The 17,170-nt window shown below is 42.2% G+C and overlaps 1 pseudogene; it reads right to left on the bottom strand.

The window, feature by feature from the left end:
- Positions 1-1,235: 1,235 nt before the first annotated feature.
- Positions 1,236-1,353, bottom strand: LOC126282565 (5S ribosomal RNA; annotated as a pseudogene).
- Positions 1,354-17,170: the final 15,817 nt, after the last annotated feature.

Here is a 17,170-nt window from a genome sequence, read left to right as displayed (position 1 = left end):
AAAATAATTTTTTGTACACAGGGAGACAACTTATACTCACCTCGTATTTACATTCACTATGAACTACATTAGACAGAACCCCTGCGTTGTAGAGAGAGCGGCCGTCGTGAGAAACGAGTGGCTTTCGATCAGACGTTGTGCTAGCCATTACACCGACGGGTCAGCGCATAGTTCTCTCGATCCTGCTTCGGTCGCGGATGTCTGACGAATAGGAAACTCCACCGCTCAACTTGTGCTCTCTCTGTACTTTTCAACTCTGAATCTGTCAAAGGGATGCCGTGAGCACGTCGATTTGGGAACCAGAACCAAGAGAGTACCATTCGTGGACAAGGACATGTTCAGAGCAGGACCAGAGTCAACTACTGCGGACTGCAGTCGAAGGTTGACACACGCGACTAGATATACAGATGTGCGGCAAAAACTTCAACTGCGGGCAACATAATCCTGTGGGAAACCTTACCGTCCGGGGCTACCCCTTTTTAATACGTTTAGAGACTGTTGTCCCAGCAAAGTACTTCTGGTTGCAAGCACAGCGTGATCGACATCCATACCAGCGAGCTACCTAAGAACATACACTCGCTGGTGAGCCTTAGCTTCTAGAAACAACTAACAATTTCTCTCTGAATAAGACGTTAAAAACCCAGTACAGTGACAAGTACCTTTCAGGTATTACAAAATTTCTGTGACAGAGAATGGCTCATCAGAGGTGCGTGGAAACTACAAGTCAGATCGAGCCTGAATCAAAGCTGAAAGGAACGACGAAGAAGGAAAGACTGACGCCTCGGTGTCACCAGGAACAAATAATGAAATACTCAGCTTAAATTCGCCGGAGAACTGGAGTCTACTGATAAACACAGCGAACGCGCTACCGGCTACGATTCAAACTGGCCGCCGCCAACGCGTCGTCCCCCGACTAAACGACCAGCCACAACAGCCGACGGGCACCGCTGATCATACCATTGAAACAACAACATCAGACCCCATCGTCCATTATAGTCAGTGTTAGGCACATATAAATTTAATTAAGTACTAAAGCACTCCGTCTTCAGGCCACGAGTGGCCTACCGGGACCATCCGACCGCCGTGTCATTCTCAGTAGAGGATGCGGATAGGAGGGGCGTGGGGTAAGCACACAGCTCTCCCGGTCGGAAGATGGTATTCTTCACCGAATCCGCTACTATTCGGTCGAGTAGCTCCTCAATTGGCATCAAGAGGCTGAGTGCTCCCCGAAAAATTGGCAACAGTGCATGGCGACCTGGGTGGTAACCCATCCAAGTGCCGACCACGCCCGACAGCGCTTAACTCCGGTGATCTCACGGGAACCGGTGTATCCACTGCGGCAAGACCGTTGCCCAAATTTAATTAAGAGAAACATTTAATAAAAGGAAAGAAAGAAAGAAAGAATGCCATGGCCGACCAAACAGATATGCGTGGGCCAGGGCATTGGCAAGGCACGCATATACCTGTGTGAGCAACGTCGAATAGTGTAGCAGCAATATGTTTAGAAGTAGGTATAATTGTAGTAAATCGGCAAACCTCGAGTTGTTCCGAGGCTGCCAGTAACATGTCTAGTAGCACGAGCTGGATGTTATTCATTTGGAACTTGCGTTAATTCCTATTATTTTATGTTTTTTAAATTGATACTTATTTTCAGCTTTCTCTTTTATTTTTGTATTGACATTACCAATGGTTGTTTTTAACATAATATTCTACTGCACGCAAGCTATACATCATTGTATGTCACCATGATTATTGAATATGTACGACGTTTCCAGAAATCAGGCCCAAAAAATTGAAAAAGAATTGAAAAATTTAGGGGCGGAGCGCCGACCTAAGGGGAAGATTAAAAGCAAAGTGTCACGTGGACGAGCGTCCGCAATGCTGGGTACCGCGGTCTGGACGATCCGTAATGCCGCGGTGGCGGCAGGAGGCTTCAATGTTAACAGTTCAGTGACTCTCCTAGTGATAAACGTCCTCCAAGATGAGGAAGGGGCCGCAACTGACCCGCAAAGCACATCCATAATACTCAGGGCGCAGCCCCGCACGTATCGCACTTTGGTGAGCAAGAAATGAATGTTTTAGCAATGTCGTTGAGCTGTGGCGCTCGTTACTGGCGCGCCAGTCTCTTGGATTTCCATTATCGATCCTTCTATGTTTGCGTGCCTTGTTGTTTTCGGCATTCGTGGGTCGAGTGGCAGTTGACGTTTGCTCGGGCTACCTGCTGAGACGCCGCGACGTCCGAGGTGGGAAGCAACCACGTGTATGTGGAGCTGGTTGTACGCGGTCTGCCGGTTCAGCATGGAGGATATGTATAGGCTGCCTGCCTGTCTGCTCTTCTGATTTTGCTCGCCGCACCTTGCGACCGCCTAGCTTGGGTTGCTGCCTGGTGTAACTTACGCGAACCATACCGGACGTCTAGCAGAAGTTAAGCAACCTTGTGTTTTCTTTAAAGAAAAGGGGCAAATGTGTAAGACGTTTTGTCAACAATGTTGGTGGCCTCTTAAGCGTGGCCTTAGTGTTTACACTGCCTTTGGGGAGAGCTAATTCTTTTAAATTTAAATAGTTGGGCTTCCCTGTCCTTTGTAATCTTTTGGGGGTTTTATTTGAATTTTCTCTTTGGGGTTCCTTCCTTGTGCTTGGTTAAGGTACTTGTATAGAGGGAAGTGACTCCTGGTTAAAACTCGGAGAAGGTGTTTGATGTTACTGCCGCCTCCGGCATTCGTCTTTTCAATTAAGTGTTGTCATCCCTTCGAGCGACCTGGTGTCACTTTTCGTTAAATAATGCTGCTTTATGTGTACTTAATTTTGAATTGGGCATTTGAATTAATATTTTAGAGCGCAGTGTAGCACTAAGGCAACTTCATTGTATACCACCTTGTGCCCCGGTTAGTACCTTAATTTTCAGTGGCACGAGTTAGCTCCACTACCGGTTTTACTGATGTGCTCCCTTCAAAATCTTGTATAAGTTTGCCCCACGTGTGTCTTGGAACACAGAGATGAGCTTTAGTGTGACTTCAGTGCTAGTCAGTTAATGGAATCTTCATTTTGGCTTGGCTCCCACTGAAGAGTTTGAGTGGAGCGTAGTATGTTTGATTTGTTATTCATTTAGTTACTCTGTTTATTTAATGTGGAGCGAGACATTTAAAGACTATTTGTATTAACTCCCCTAATTGCTAGGTGTTGCTAATTCGTTCCAAGTGGCCTACTACTTATTCAATGGCAAGGCTGTTGATTAGTTGGTTACTCCGAGTACAAAATCACGATATTTATTTGTTGCCGAAATAGTTAAAGTTCCTGTGTCGTGATTCAATCACTAGCTACGTGTTTGAGCTGAATTGATATATTGCCTCCTTAAAATTTGTTACCAGCAGTAAACCCTTACGAGAACTAAGTTTTGTCACTGCTTATGTTAACCTTTACTGGGAGCAATATTTCATGTAGTTAAATTTTGTCTTAAAATGTGTATTTCTCTGTTGTAATGAACGATTGATAAAGGAAAAAAGCAAAGGGACCTGGTCCTTCCTGTTGTGTCCAATTTGTAACACGTGTCAGTGGTTTTCATGACGACATGTCGCACGATTATCTGGCTCCACTCATTGATCCGCTGCTACCCCACCAAGGGTACCTCCACCAACCCGGTTGCACCACCCATCATGGAGGCCTACCACCTTTGTAAAATCGCAGACTATGCCAATATGTGTTTAAAGAGGACCCCTTTTAGCTCTCCCCATGAACCATGGACCTTGCTGTTGGTGGGGAGGCTTGCGTGTCTCTGTGATACAGATAGCCGTACCGTAGGTGCAACCACAACGGAGGGGTATCTGTTGAGAGGTCAGACAAACGTGTGGTTCCTGAAGAGGGGCAGTAGCCTTTTCAGTAGTTTCAGGGGCAACAGTCTGAATGATTGACTGATCTGGCCTTGTAACAATAACCAAAACGGCCTTGCTGTGCTGGTACTGCGAACGGCTGAAAGCAAGGGGAAACTACGGCCGTAATTTTTGCCGAGGGCATGGAGCTTTACTGTATGATAGTGTCCTCTTGGGTAAAATATTCCGGAGGTAAAATAGTTCCCCATTCGGATCTCCGGGCGGGGAATACTCAAAAGGATGTCGTTATCAGGAGAAAGAAAACTGGTGTTCTACGGATAGGAGCGTGGAATGTCAGATCCCTTAATCGGGCAGGTAGGTTAGAAAATTTAAAAAGGGAAACGGATAGGTTAAAGTTAGATATAGTGGGAATTAGTGAAGTTCGGTGGCAGGAGGAACAAGACTTTTGGTCAGGTGACTGCAGGGTTATAAACACAAAATCAAATAGCGGTAATGCAGGAGTAGGATTAATAATGAATAGGAAAATAGGAATGCGGGTAAGCTACTACAAACATCATAGTGAACGCATTATTGTGGCCAAGATAGATCCGAAGCCCACACCTACAACAGTAGTACAAGTTTATATGCCAACTAGGTCTGCAAATGACGAAGAAATTGAAGAAATGTATGACGAAATAAAAGAAATTATTCAGATAGTGAAGGGAGATAAAAATTTAATAGTCATGGGTGACTGGAATTCTAGTGTAGGAAAAGGGAGAGAAGGAAATGTAGTAGGTGGATATGGATTGGGGCTAAGAAATGAAAGAGGAAGCCGCTTGGTAGAATTTTGCACAGAACACAACTTAATCATAGCTAACACTTGGTTTAAGAATCATGAAAGAAGGTTGTATACATGGAAGAACCCTGGAAATACTAAAAGGTATCAGATAGATTATATAATGGTAAGACAGAGATTTAGGAGCCAGGTTTTAAATTGTAGGACATTTCCAGGAGCAGATGTGGACTCTGACCACAATCTATTGGTTATGAACTGCAGATTAAAACTGAAGAAACTGCAAAAAGGTGGGAATTTAAGGAGATGCGACCTGGATAAACTGAAAGAACCAGAGGTTGTGCAGAGTTTCAGGGAGAGCGTAAGGGAACAATTGACAGGAATGGGGGAAAGAAATACAGTAGAAGAAGAATGGGTAGCTTTGAGGGATGAAGTAGTGAAGCCTGCAGAGGATCAAGTAGGTAAAAAGACGAGGGCTAGTTGAAATCCTTGGGTAACAGAAGAAATATTGAATTTAATTGATGAAAGGAGAAAATATAAAAATGCAGTAAATGAAGCAGGCAAAAAGTAATACAAACGTCTCAAAAATGAGATCGACAGGAAGTGCAAAATGGCTAAGAAGGGATGGCTAGAGGACAAATGTAAGGATGTAGAGGCTTATCTCACTAGTGGTAAGATAGATACTGCCTACAGGAAAATTAAAGAGACTTTTGGAGAAAAGAGAGCCACTTGTATGAAAATCAAGAGCTCAGATGGAAACCCAGTTCTAAGCAAAGGAGGGAAAGCAGAAAGGTGGAAGGAGTATATAGAGGGTCTATACGATGTACTTGAGGACAATATTATGGAAAGGGAAGAGGATGTAGATGAAGATGAAACTGGAGATACGATACTGCGTGAAGAGTTTGACAGAGCACTGAAAGACCTGAGTCGAAACAAGGCCTCCGGAGTAGACTACATTCCATTGGAACTAATGACGGCCTTGGGAGAGCCAGTCCTGACAAAACTCTACCATCTGGTGAGCAAGATGTATGAAACAGGCGAAATACCCTCAGACTTCAAAAAGAATATAATAATTCGAATCCCAAAGAAAGCAGGTGTTGACAGATGTGGAAATTACCGAACTATCAGTTTAATAAGCCACAGCTGCAAAATACTAACACGAATCCTTTACAGACGAATGGAAAAACTAGTAGAAGCCATCTCGGGGAAGATCAGTATGGATTCCGTAGAAATACTGGAACAAATGAGGCAATACTGACCTTACGACTTATCTCAGAGGAAAGATTAAGGAAAGGCAAACCTACGTTTCTAGCATTTGCAGACTTAGAGAAAGCTTTTGGCAATGTTGATTGGAATACTCTCTTTGAAATTCTAAATGTGGCAGGGGTAAAATACAGGGAGCGAAAGGCTATTTACAATTTGTACAGAAACCAGATGGCACTTATAAGAGTCGAGGGGTATGAAAGGGAAGCAGTGGTTGGGAAGGGAGTGAGACAGGGTTGTAGCCTCTCACCGATGCTATTTATTCTGTATATTGTGCAAGCAGTAAAGGAAACAAAAGAAAAATTCGGAGTAGGTATTAAAATTCATGGAGAAGAAATAAAAACTTTGAGGTTCGCCGATGACATTGTAATTCTGTTAGAGACAGCAAAGGACTCGGAAGAGCAGTTGAATGGAATGGACAGTGTCTTGAGAGGAGTATATAAGATGAACATCAACAAAAGCAAAACGAGGATAATGGAATGTAGTCGAATTAAGTCGGGTGATGCTGAGGGAATTAGATTAGGAACTGAGACACTTAAAGTAGTAAAGGAGTTTTGCTACTTTGGGAGCAAAATAACTGATGATGGTCGAAGTAGAGAGGATATAAAATGTAGACTGGCAATGGCAAGGAATGCGTTTCTGAAGAAGAGAAATTTGTTAACATCGAGTATAGATTTAAGTGCCAGGAAGTCATTTCTGAAAGTATTTGTATGGAGTGTAGCCATGTATGGAATTGAAACGTGGACGATAAATAGTTCAAACAAGAAGAGAATAGAAGCTTTCGAAATGTGGTGCTACAGAAGAATGCTGAAGATTAGATGGGTAGATCGCATAACTAATGAGGAAGCATTGAATAGGATTGGGGAGAAGAGAAGTTTGTGGCACAACTTGACCAGAAGAAGGGATCGGTTGGTAGGACTCGTTCTGAGGCATCAAGGGATCACCAATTTAGTATAGGAGGGTAGCGTGGATGGTAAAAATCGTAGAGGGAGACCAAGAGATGAATACACCAAGCAGATTCAGAAGGATGTAGGTTGTAGTAAGTACTGGGAGATGAAGAAGCTTGCACAGGATGGAGTAGCATGGAGAGCTGCATCAATCCAGTATCAGAACTGAAGAGCACAAGAACAACAACCCTTTTAGGTGCGTAGACCTGCAAGGTTCAAAACTGTGATGCTATATGTTCACATAGACTGCAACACTTTCAACACTGTTTATCTGACCACGAATAACTGTAAATTTGTGGACAGGAAGAGAGGGTGTAGAGTACGGCCACAGTACAGTGCAGATTGACATACAGAGGCGCTGTCACAAGCATGGGATGGCAATCGGAGATCATGGAGTGTGAGATAATTGAAATTGCTGGCATCCAAACCGAAAGATTACCATATGATCTGAGCCTAAGACTGAACACTTAAAAGTAATGTGCACGCCTGGTGTAGCCGACTTCCACGCTCGATCAAAAATGGATGCGGACTTTCATTTTAACTCTGAAATGATAGTCCGCATCCATTTTTGATCAAAAGTCAAAATTGGCTACACCAGATGTGCACATTACTTTCAAGTGTCCAGTTTTAAGTGCGGAGCATAAGGCATTCTTTTGGTTTTGATGCCAGCAATTTCAGTTATTTCACTCTCAAATTGGTATTGCTTAGGTACAAACCGCAGATATTTTTTAGCAGTTTCGTCTATGTGCTTACATATTGTGACGTCCCTTTCCTCCTTCTTCTCTCGCCGGGAGGAGACGGGACTCGTTACGATGTTCGTCCCCGTAAGCGAACAGCACCTGCAACTCTCGTAACAACACAACTCCTCGCGTGGTTTAAAAATATTCTGTTATCTGTCCGCAACAGTCTTCTCAGTTTTATTTTTATACCCGGTTCGTTCAGTGATGAAATAAAATCTTGATTCTTGATTTCATCATTACGGTCGTTTTTTACCTCCTACATAACAAGGATGAAAATTTGCTATTATTCCGTTGCTATGCCTTTGCTACAACGGTCCAACGTAACTCCAGAGATAACTTATGTTGGAGTAAATGTTTTTTTTAATTCGCCGTAATACTGGTTTAAACTAATCACTCTTCACTGTCCATTATTCATGTACTCACTTAGTCACTTAAAATGTTTAAAGAATTAAGCGACACGTAAAATTTACCTTTTGACTCATATTTTTTTGTTCTTTCTGTAATTAATTGCTTGTCCCTACAACACATTCACACCGATATGTTATTCAAGATTAACTTCTGTGCAGTTGAGTAATCGTGACGCTGACGACAACTTTTGACTAATCGGCGTACTTATCCTTCTTCGTGTCTTCGTTTTATTGTCTCCTACTCAAGACTACGAATTGTTTTTTTGTTGTCGATCAATTGCTCTCAGGGTTTGTAACTGTTCATCAGTATGAAGGCTAATTCCGGAAAACCAATATCACTCAATCGAAGTCTAACACTCGTCTTACTAAACCGTCGCGTTGTGCACGGTAAAGATTAACTTTCGTCAGTCGAATGACTGAGCAATACTTCAGTCACTATTTCACGAATTATCAAACTTCCAAAACTAAAGCAATGCGTCCAGACAACAATCGCAAAAGTACTCTAGAGCGACTCAAGAGCAACAAACTAACTGAACATTTCCATATCCGAGATGCGTTGTAGTCGCACTGAATTTCCTTTTCGATGCCGCTACACCTCTCTTCCATGGTAAATGTTATCTTTGAATTACTTTGTTGGGTTTAACCTTCGATCATATGATTTTGAATGCATTCTATAGATGTTTGATAAAGAATCTATGATAATCCTTCCCTTTTATCCCCCCTTTTTGTATGCTGTTTTCAGTATTTGAATAATATAATAAAATATTACCAGTGTAGATTTTATCGTCAATAGTTGCCGTCACTGTCAAGATGACTCACTTCCCTAGTTTAAGTTTCCACAAAGTTTGTTAACTGGGGTTTTATGTCCTTGGGGCGTTACAATAGTCAGGCCTCATGTCAGAGTAACAAACCAACGAATCAAGGGTGAAGAGAGCGCACGTAGCCAAAGCAAGAATAATAGCTGGACGGATTATTTTTCATTACTGAATTATATGATGGAGCAACTGACTGAAAAATTACCTAGATGTAACTGAGAATCATACACCAGTTGCATAATAACGAAAGAGAATAAACTGGAATTCGAATCGGTTCCCTGTCTTCGTTAAACGTTTGATACAGAACCGAGACATTTGTTCCCTGTCCTGAAGTTGGCGGGAATAAGTTTTGTACAGATGAGAAAGTAATCGTAACCACTACCCGGAAAGTAAGGTCCTATAGGTCACGAAATGGAAGCCACAGTAAAAGAAAAAATGCTTAATTTGGAACAGTTTGCTATACGTTCCAGCTACTTCTCTACATATTTACGAAATTACAGCACGCTGGAGTAGCAGTGGGTCACCAACTTCTGTTAATCAGTAGAACTAAAAACCAGGCCGAAGTATCAAATATTACATCTTTATTCACTCGATGACTAGTTTCGTGCTGAGACCCATCTTCATACCATCGTACCATAGTCGAAAACGACATTTACGAAAATGTGAAAACCGTGTCATGTATTAGCAACGAACAGTTACAGCGATGGACGTACAGGTCTCAGTCGTTATTTTACATTTCATAATTACATCTGATATTTACAGATTAATATAAAATATTACATAAAATATATGTTTCTGTAGGAATTTTGTGGCTAACGGTTTCTACACATTTCATACTGTTTGACAACTTTATAACATGATCAGTTCTTTGTAGAATTTTGTATTGGATTTTTATGCAGAATAAGGTTTGCAGTCTTTCACTTTTCATGAGATTTTGAAGTTTGTACGTTTTGTTTTTAAATATCTATTACAGTCATTGTTCAGCACAAAGGAGAAAATATTCAGTCATTATAACAGCTTTCTATGTTTTCTTCAGATTGTGTGGAGAATCGTCGTTTGGTCAACTTACGCTGAGTTGTCGAGGTGAGCAGGAGGCACAACTTGCCGGACAGGTTTAGGATCGATGTCAGGACTCTCGGGGACAGGAACATGGAGAGATGGACCAGGATGTAGAAGGAGGTCGACGGGTTACAGAATGGCCTGAGGTCCGGCATGTCGTTATTCAGTGGTACATTAAACACAGTCGTGTACATTAGAATACAGATATGAGGGCTTGATGTGTCGGCTAAAAGGATGTTTAGTTAGTACACATACTTTTATAAAATTCATATTTGTCTTATTGTTTGCGATGCCAGTTTTTCATTTCACTGTGCTTCTTTAATCTATCTGTCTGTGTTGTCGATTTCATTAGAAGTACTGTTGTACACGTCATACGCCTGTTAATTCATTAGGGTCATGGGACTAAACGGCGATTTAATGAGTCTCGCGATTCCAGAGTTACTCGCAGAAGAGAAAGGGTCAGCTAAAAGTGGACGGATCCAGTCAGAGGAGTCAAACTATAAAACGAGGAGGTTAAAACACATACAGTAGAAGGCATAAAAGGGTAGATCAAATCTAAAAGCTGGGAAAACAGACGGGTAAAAGGGCGGTCTTTCCACGAGGGAGTGTTCATGGATCCAAAACCGAGGAAACATGAAGAGAAGCCCAAACCACAACCAAACTACCCCTGCTCTAGGAGTGCAGCAAAACCATATATCTGAAAATAAAAAGACTTTCACGGAGGAAGCTCATGACCATTTCAACCGTCTATGAATCGCCTGCTGATGTTAAAATTGAGGAATCTGAAAGACTATACTTAGTACGAAGCGGTAAAAGAAGGAGACATTCCACCAATATATGGGATACCTTCAGCCTGGCTTCACGAACACATTGGTGGTGGTGGTGGGGAGTGAGGGAGTGGTTCGTTACGCAAGACAAAACAATGGATGAGCCTGGTATGACCATTGTATAGACCGCGTAAGACAGTGGACTCCTTTCGAGAGTTGCGGAAGGAAGAGCGCCAAACCGCCATTGTCTCCTTGATTGTACGGATTTTATTATTAAGAACAGTAGCGCACCAGATGTTTAAAAAAAATGGTTCAAATGGCTCTGAACACTATGGGACTTAACATCTGTGGTCATCAGTCCACTAGAACTTGGAACTACTTAAACCTAACTAACCTAAGGACATCACACACATCCATGCCCGAGGCAGGATTCGAACCTGCGACCGTAGCGGTCACGCGGTTACAGACTGAAGCGCCTAGAACCGCACCGCCTCACCGGCCGGCTGCACCAGATGTCATTCAGCTTTTGGGGAAAGAGAGATCTGACGGAGATGCACATATCAGTCGCTGGAATCATGAAAGGGAATGGGTGATACGTATCTGCTCCTCTAGTCAGACCCTCAGCCAGTTCATTCCATGGAGTGCCCACATGACTTGGAACCCAGAGAAAGACAGCTGAGAAGGCGCATGGACAAGGGCAGAGAAAAGGTCAGGGATAACAGAGACCAAATGGTGACGAGAGTAGCATCGGTCGATAGCCTGCAGGCTGCTCATTGAGACGGCACACATTAAAACACTGCCTGAGTAACAAAATGGAGGTCGCCGTTAATGGCTAGCAGCTCTGCTGTGAACACACTACATCGTCTTAGAACCACCTGTGTAGAAGGCGGTAGCGCCCTGTTTGTTGCTCCAGATACACTGTTCGTATTTCGTGATATGGTTTAGAGCCAATATTATTTAATTATGAGGCCACTACACACTCTTGAGAAGTGTCTTTAGTAGGTCAGTCACGCATAGCATTTTCAGTGACTGGGAACACTGCACGATCACGTGGCTGACATTCCACAACCACAATCCAGTCTAGCGCAGACCATTGTCGTTGATCAGTGTTCGCACTATGGCAGCAAAGACAGTTTTCTGGGCACACTTGGTTCACTCGCGGAGATAACTTTGAAGTCTGGCAGTACATCTGCTTTTGTTCCACACAGGAGTTGTTCACATGATTTGCCCACGTTCGCATGATTCGATACGTCATTTTAGGCAAGTATGTTTGATCACCACTAGATTTGCCATCCTTTGCAACCCACTAGTATTCATTGTTTATTTAGCATTCAAAGTTGATACACTACAGCTCTAGAACTATAGCTTTACATAAAGTCAAGAATAGCTTCCTTTTATGAATAATGTGTAACTTTTCATTACAAAATAGTTCCTTATACAACTTACCTAACGTAAACTCACAAACGTTAGCAACATATTCACGTTATATATAATAAATCTTGGTAATTATCATTTCTCAAAATTCGGGTTGCGACATTGTGTATGGCCCTGATTCATTGAAGAGTGTGGGCACGACTTAGTTATGTGTATTGATTGCATTAATAAGATGAAACCGATGTCTGAATACATCGAACTGTGCTAAATGCTTTTTAGAAATTGATGATTCGCACTCTTTGGCTTCCCACAAAGGTATGTACATAGTCATCATTTATTTAAAATTATTACTACTGGAAACTGCTGAACCTAATTTCAGTAATTAGGCACATATCCTGTGTAAGTAGGCTGTTTAGGATTTTTTTATTGGTAACGCCGCCGCCACGTAGCGCTCTGTATGAAAATCACTGGCTGTGCCGTGTGCAGTCTGTGGCTGGTTGGCATTGTTGTAATACTCGCCATTGTAGTGTTGGGCAGCGGCAGCTGGATGCTAACAGCGCGTAGCGTTGCGCAGTTGGAGGTGAGCCGCCAGCAGTGGTGGACGTGGGGAGAGAGATGGCGGAGTTTTGAAATTTGTAAGAATTGGTGTCACGAACTGATATATATATTATGACTATTAAGGTAAATACATTGTTTGTTCTGTATTAAAATCTTTCACTTGCTAACTATGCCTATCAGTAGTTAGTGCCTTCAGTAGTTTGAATCTTTTATTTAGCTGGCAGTAGTGGCGCTCGCTGTATTGCAGTAGCTTGAGTAACGAAGGTTTTTGTGAGGTAAGTGATTTGTGAAACGTATAGGTTAATGCTAGTCAGGGCCATTCTTTTGTAGGGATTATTGAAAGTCAGATTGCGTTGCGCTAAAAATATTGTGTGTCAGTTTAAGCACAGTCGTGTATAAATTTTTCAAAGGGGACGTTTCACCTGTAGAACTACATAACATTAACTGCTTCTATGTTCCAATTAGAGAGTGATTGTATTACATCTCAACCTTTTGTGGTAATGAAGCTGTACAATTAAATGACAGAAAATACGAGAAAATAAATAAACAGTACTAATTCTAGTTAAAATGTCCACAAAATTTGAATACTGGGTACTCTTTGGACTTAAACTACTATGTACACAGTTACTAATGAGTAAACTGGTATGTGTCAAGACACAATTTAAACTGTCCACATATTGGATTTTCTGTCGTCCCATAGGGAGGTTACTGAGCTATAGTTCCGTGTAACCATCCTAACCAGTTTCTTTGCCATAACTGCATTAGTTCAGTATGAACATACTTGTATGCGTTCTGTATTCATCTAAAATATTTTTGGTTCCTGACACTACCAGAAGATTGACAGTAGAACAAAACATTTAATCGCTAACAAATTTACTTAAGGAAACAACAAAACATATCTTAATATTACAAAAGAATTCATCAAATGACATGGAAAAATTATAGTCACCGTATAAGTCTTTTCAGGTCCAGGTGAACATACAAGTATCCCCATGTTTTATTGTACTCAAGATATGCGAGTAAGTAACTCCCTTTGTGAGGCACATTGATAACCCTATAAGGTCCAGAATGCATCAACTGGTATTTCTTGTCTTTTCAATAAGGAAGGTTTACGACTTGACTTTAATAAACTTTGTCTCCATTCCGTGGTCTTTGTTCTCTACCCAGGTTTCTGTCATATTTGGTCTTTATCAATTGCGTGAGGTGTGCTAATGATGTTCAAGTGGCTCTGAGCACTATGGAACTTAACTGTTGATGTCATCAATCCCCTAGAACTTAGAACTACTTAAACCTAGCTAACCTAAGGACATCACATACATCCATGCCTGAGGCAGGATTGGAACTTACGACCGTAGCGGTCGCACGGTTCCAGACTGTAGCGCCTAGAACCGCTCGGCCACCCCGGCCGGCATGCTAATGAGGAAACCTTTCCTTTTACGTTTTTTTTTTTTTTACTGTGATACTTCTCTCGGTATACGTGGTTGGGGCTGGGGCCATTTATTGACTTTTTGCTTTTTAAACATTAGTTCAGCCGATGTATTTGTAATGGAGGTATGGGAAAAATTATATACTATTTGCTCAAAAGCTGCTATGTATTGTACCCATTTTTTGGTTATTTGGTGTATAAGACCTTATGGAACGGTTAAATTCCTGGAATATGCATTGAAATGGCGCTACTTTCTGGATGATACCGGAAAATTAATGTGTGTTTAATGTTCTGTTCATTCAGAAAAGACTTCGACTTGTGACTGATAAAACTCGCTCAATAGTCGGATAGTATCGCTTTAGGCTTCCAACATTAGGTGTGTAACCATTTAAAATTCTCTTGATAATGGGAGCAGAAGTGGTGATCTTTGTTTCAGACAGTTTTATATGTTTTGTTAATATTTCCAGCAAGGCAGCTACATGCTTCACATGCTCATGTGTTTTGGAAGAGCATCCAGCGGCGTCGATAGCTACGGATTCCAGAGGATTTGAAGGTAGAATAGCAAGTAACAGTGCATGACAAAATACGTTTATGGGCTTAGTCTTTCAAACATGTCATACATGTTCTCAAGACTTGGTGGACATATCTCTTAATATTAGGAAGTAATAATATCGTTTTAACTTCCGTGTATACCTGTTTATCCCATAATGTCCCTATATATAATGCTTGTTGGCTAGCTGTAGGGATACGCACAGACCACTCATCTGACTGTGTGTTGCGACAGTAAAACAAATGTTGTTTTAAAGAGTATGACGGTATCATAGAGAGATCGCGTTGTCACACCATAACAGGCAACGCAAATCGATATCCAGACATTAGCGACGGCTCGGTCCAATCTCCAACAACGTATGGGAAGTGCTCTTGAAGACCATACCTCCGCTATCAGCACTGAAGTACCCTCATGCTAAGGTGAACATAGTGTCGTGCTGGCTAGAGATTTGCCCAGTTCGAGAGCTCAGGTACAGCAGTCAACATAATCGTTTAGGACCCACATGATAGTTAAAGTTTCTGATGGAATTGCTCGTTTAGATGTGTAACATTGTATTGCAAGAGAACAGTTTGTTAATCAATGCATCAAGTGATGCTTTGCTAATCCATGACAATTGTAAAGTATCCAGCATTCCTGTGACTGAAAAGTGTGTCAAAATTAAGTAAATCTTTTATTCATTTCTGCAATAAAATGAACTAAAATTTTGTGTGTTCTAATTTGATGTGCCACCTTCCCAAGCAATTAAAGAACGCACGGCTGTGGGGGTTACAATAGATTTAGTTTTGACTTGTTTTACTTGCAGATTCGTGCTTTAATGATTTTTCTACTCCGTTCTCACTGCGGATCTGTTTCCTGGGTATATTCCGACACATGTTAAGATTTCCTGTAATGGGCTCTGAGACGCCCTGCTAAACCCGCAGGACAGGACAGGTAATTTAAGTTGTGGAACGGGGCCAAAATAAGCTGCTGTTAAACTCGAACACTCACTTTTATTTGATCAAACATTACAGGAGCCAAGAATTAAAAAAACAAAACAAAAAACATAGCTTTAGTTTTGTAACTTAATCAGCGGCTGAATACGCCGTACAAGCTCATGCCCTAAGGGCCAGACCACTTTAATTTAAAAACGGCTGAAAGATAATAACTTAAAGCTCAACTACAATCAGAAATTTAAAAGGCAAAGTCTTATGTTAAAACAGTTCCTTAATTAGGCTAAAGGCCCAAAGAATCTGGCACCTTAAGAGCAAATAACTTACATTCGAAATCGACTAAAGGTCCACCACTTAAGGTACAAAAACATTAATTTTAAAAATGCCTACGGCTCTACGTAAAACAGGTCTTAAATTACACTGAAGAGCAGAAGAGATTTAATTCTAAACCGGCTGAAGGCCGCAAGAATCTGACACTTTAAGAGCAAAACAACCTAAATTCAAAACCTGCTGAAGGTTCAACACTTAAGACTCAATAACACCAATTTTAAAAAATGCCAAAGGCTCGCTTAAGTGAGACAGGTAGTCGGCCCAACCACTCACGATCCGACGACAACCCAACCGACAGACAGTCAACGGACCCACTGACAACATAACTTCCGCTCCAACCGACCAGCACACAAGAGGGAGTTCATGGTACAATGTAGAAGGTATTGGCGCCCACAACTAATTATACATTGAGCAATGAAACTACACACCGGGCTGGACAGCGACAACACGATGAGGAAAATACACTGCCCGAATTTACGTCAATGGTAAGGGCAGGTAGCCGGTCTGTTAACGGAAACAAGGCAAAAGATTCCGCTGGTGCACTTCAGTTCAAATAACCAAGTACAGTTAAACTCCACCGGAGGGCGGCTAAAATTTGCCAACTTGAAAACACACGTTGTTGCTCGCACGAATATCCCAACAGCCGACAACTAAATCCAAACGACACAATGTGAGCTGTCATGACTTGCTGGTAGATTAAGTCAAAACTCAACTTCCATGTCCAGGATCGGTGAGCTACGAACCTCGTAGCAATGGGAACAGCACCACACACTCAAACACCGCATAGGGGCCACCAGCCCGCCCGGCCACACTGCGCCCACAGAGATTTCCTCGCTGCTCCACGACAGCCGACCAACTGCAGGCCCTGAAATGGTGAAAGGACCAAATATACATCGGCCGATGAGACGACCAGCCGAAGACCAACCAACGGTCGTTCCGCTCCAATCCCCTCCGTCGGACAGTTCACGTGTGTCGCCAGCGGTCGGCGAGCACTGGCTGTCGGCGCCTCACCGGCGCTCCGTCCCCGACTTCGCTGCTGCTGCGTCCCGACTGCACTGCTGGTCCGCCCCGAACTGAGTACCAGACACACAACGACCCGGAAATACTATCGGTCGCTCCAGAGACGGTACGACAGTGCACTTATCGATACGCGCTGCTGCTGCCGCTCACGGGCAGTTAAGGTAGGAATTTAAACTGAATAAGAAAACGAGGCCGCAGTACCGTAATAGAAGATGACAAACAATAAATGGGATGAACAAGAGCCGTGCACGGCTCAGGCTCTTTTGTTAACCAAATTTTAAATTCTGTTGACTGTTCAGTTAGTTATGAAAACTGGTGTAGTCTCTATAGAAGACGAGGTAATGCATCTACTACTACATTGTCCATCTTACTTATGAGTACTATCT

This window comes from Schistocerca gregaria, chromosome 7, assembly GCF_023897955.1.
Source record: "Schistocerca gregaria isolate iqSchGreg1 chromosome 7, iqSchGreg1.2, whole genome shotgun sequence".
NCBI lineage: Eukaryota > Metazoa > Arthropoda > Insecta > Orthoptera > Acrididae > Schistocerca > Schistocerca gregaria.
Note: the sequence above shows the minus strand (reverse complement) of the source record. Positions and strands in the feature narration are given on the sequence as shown.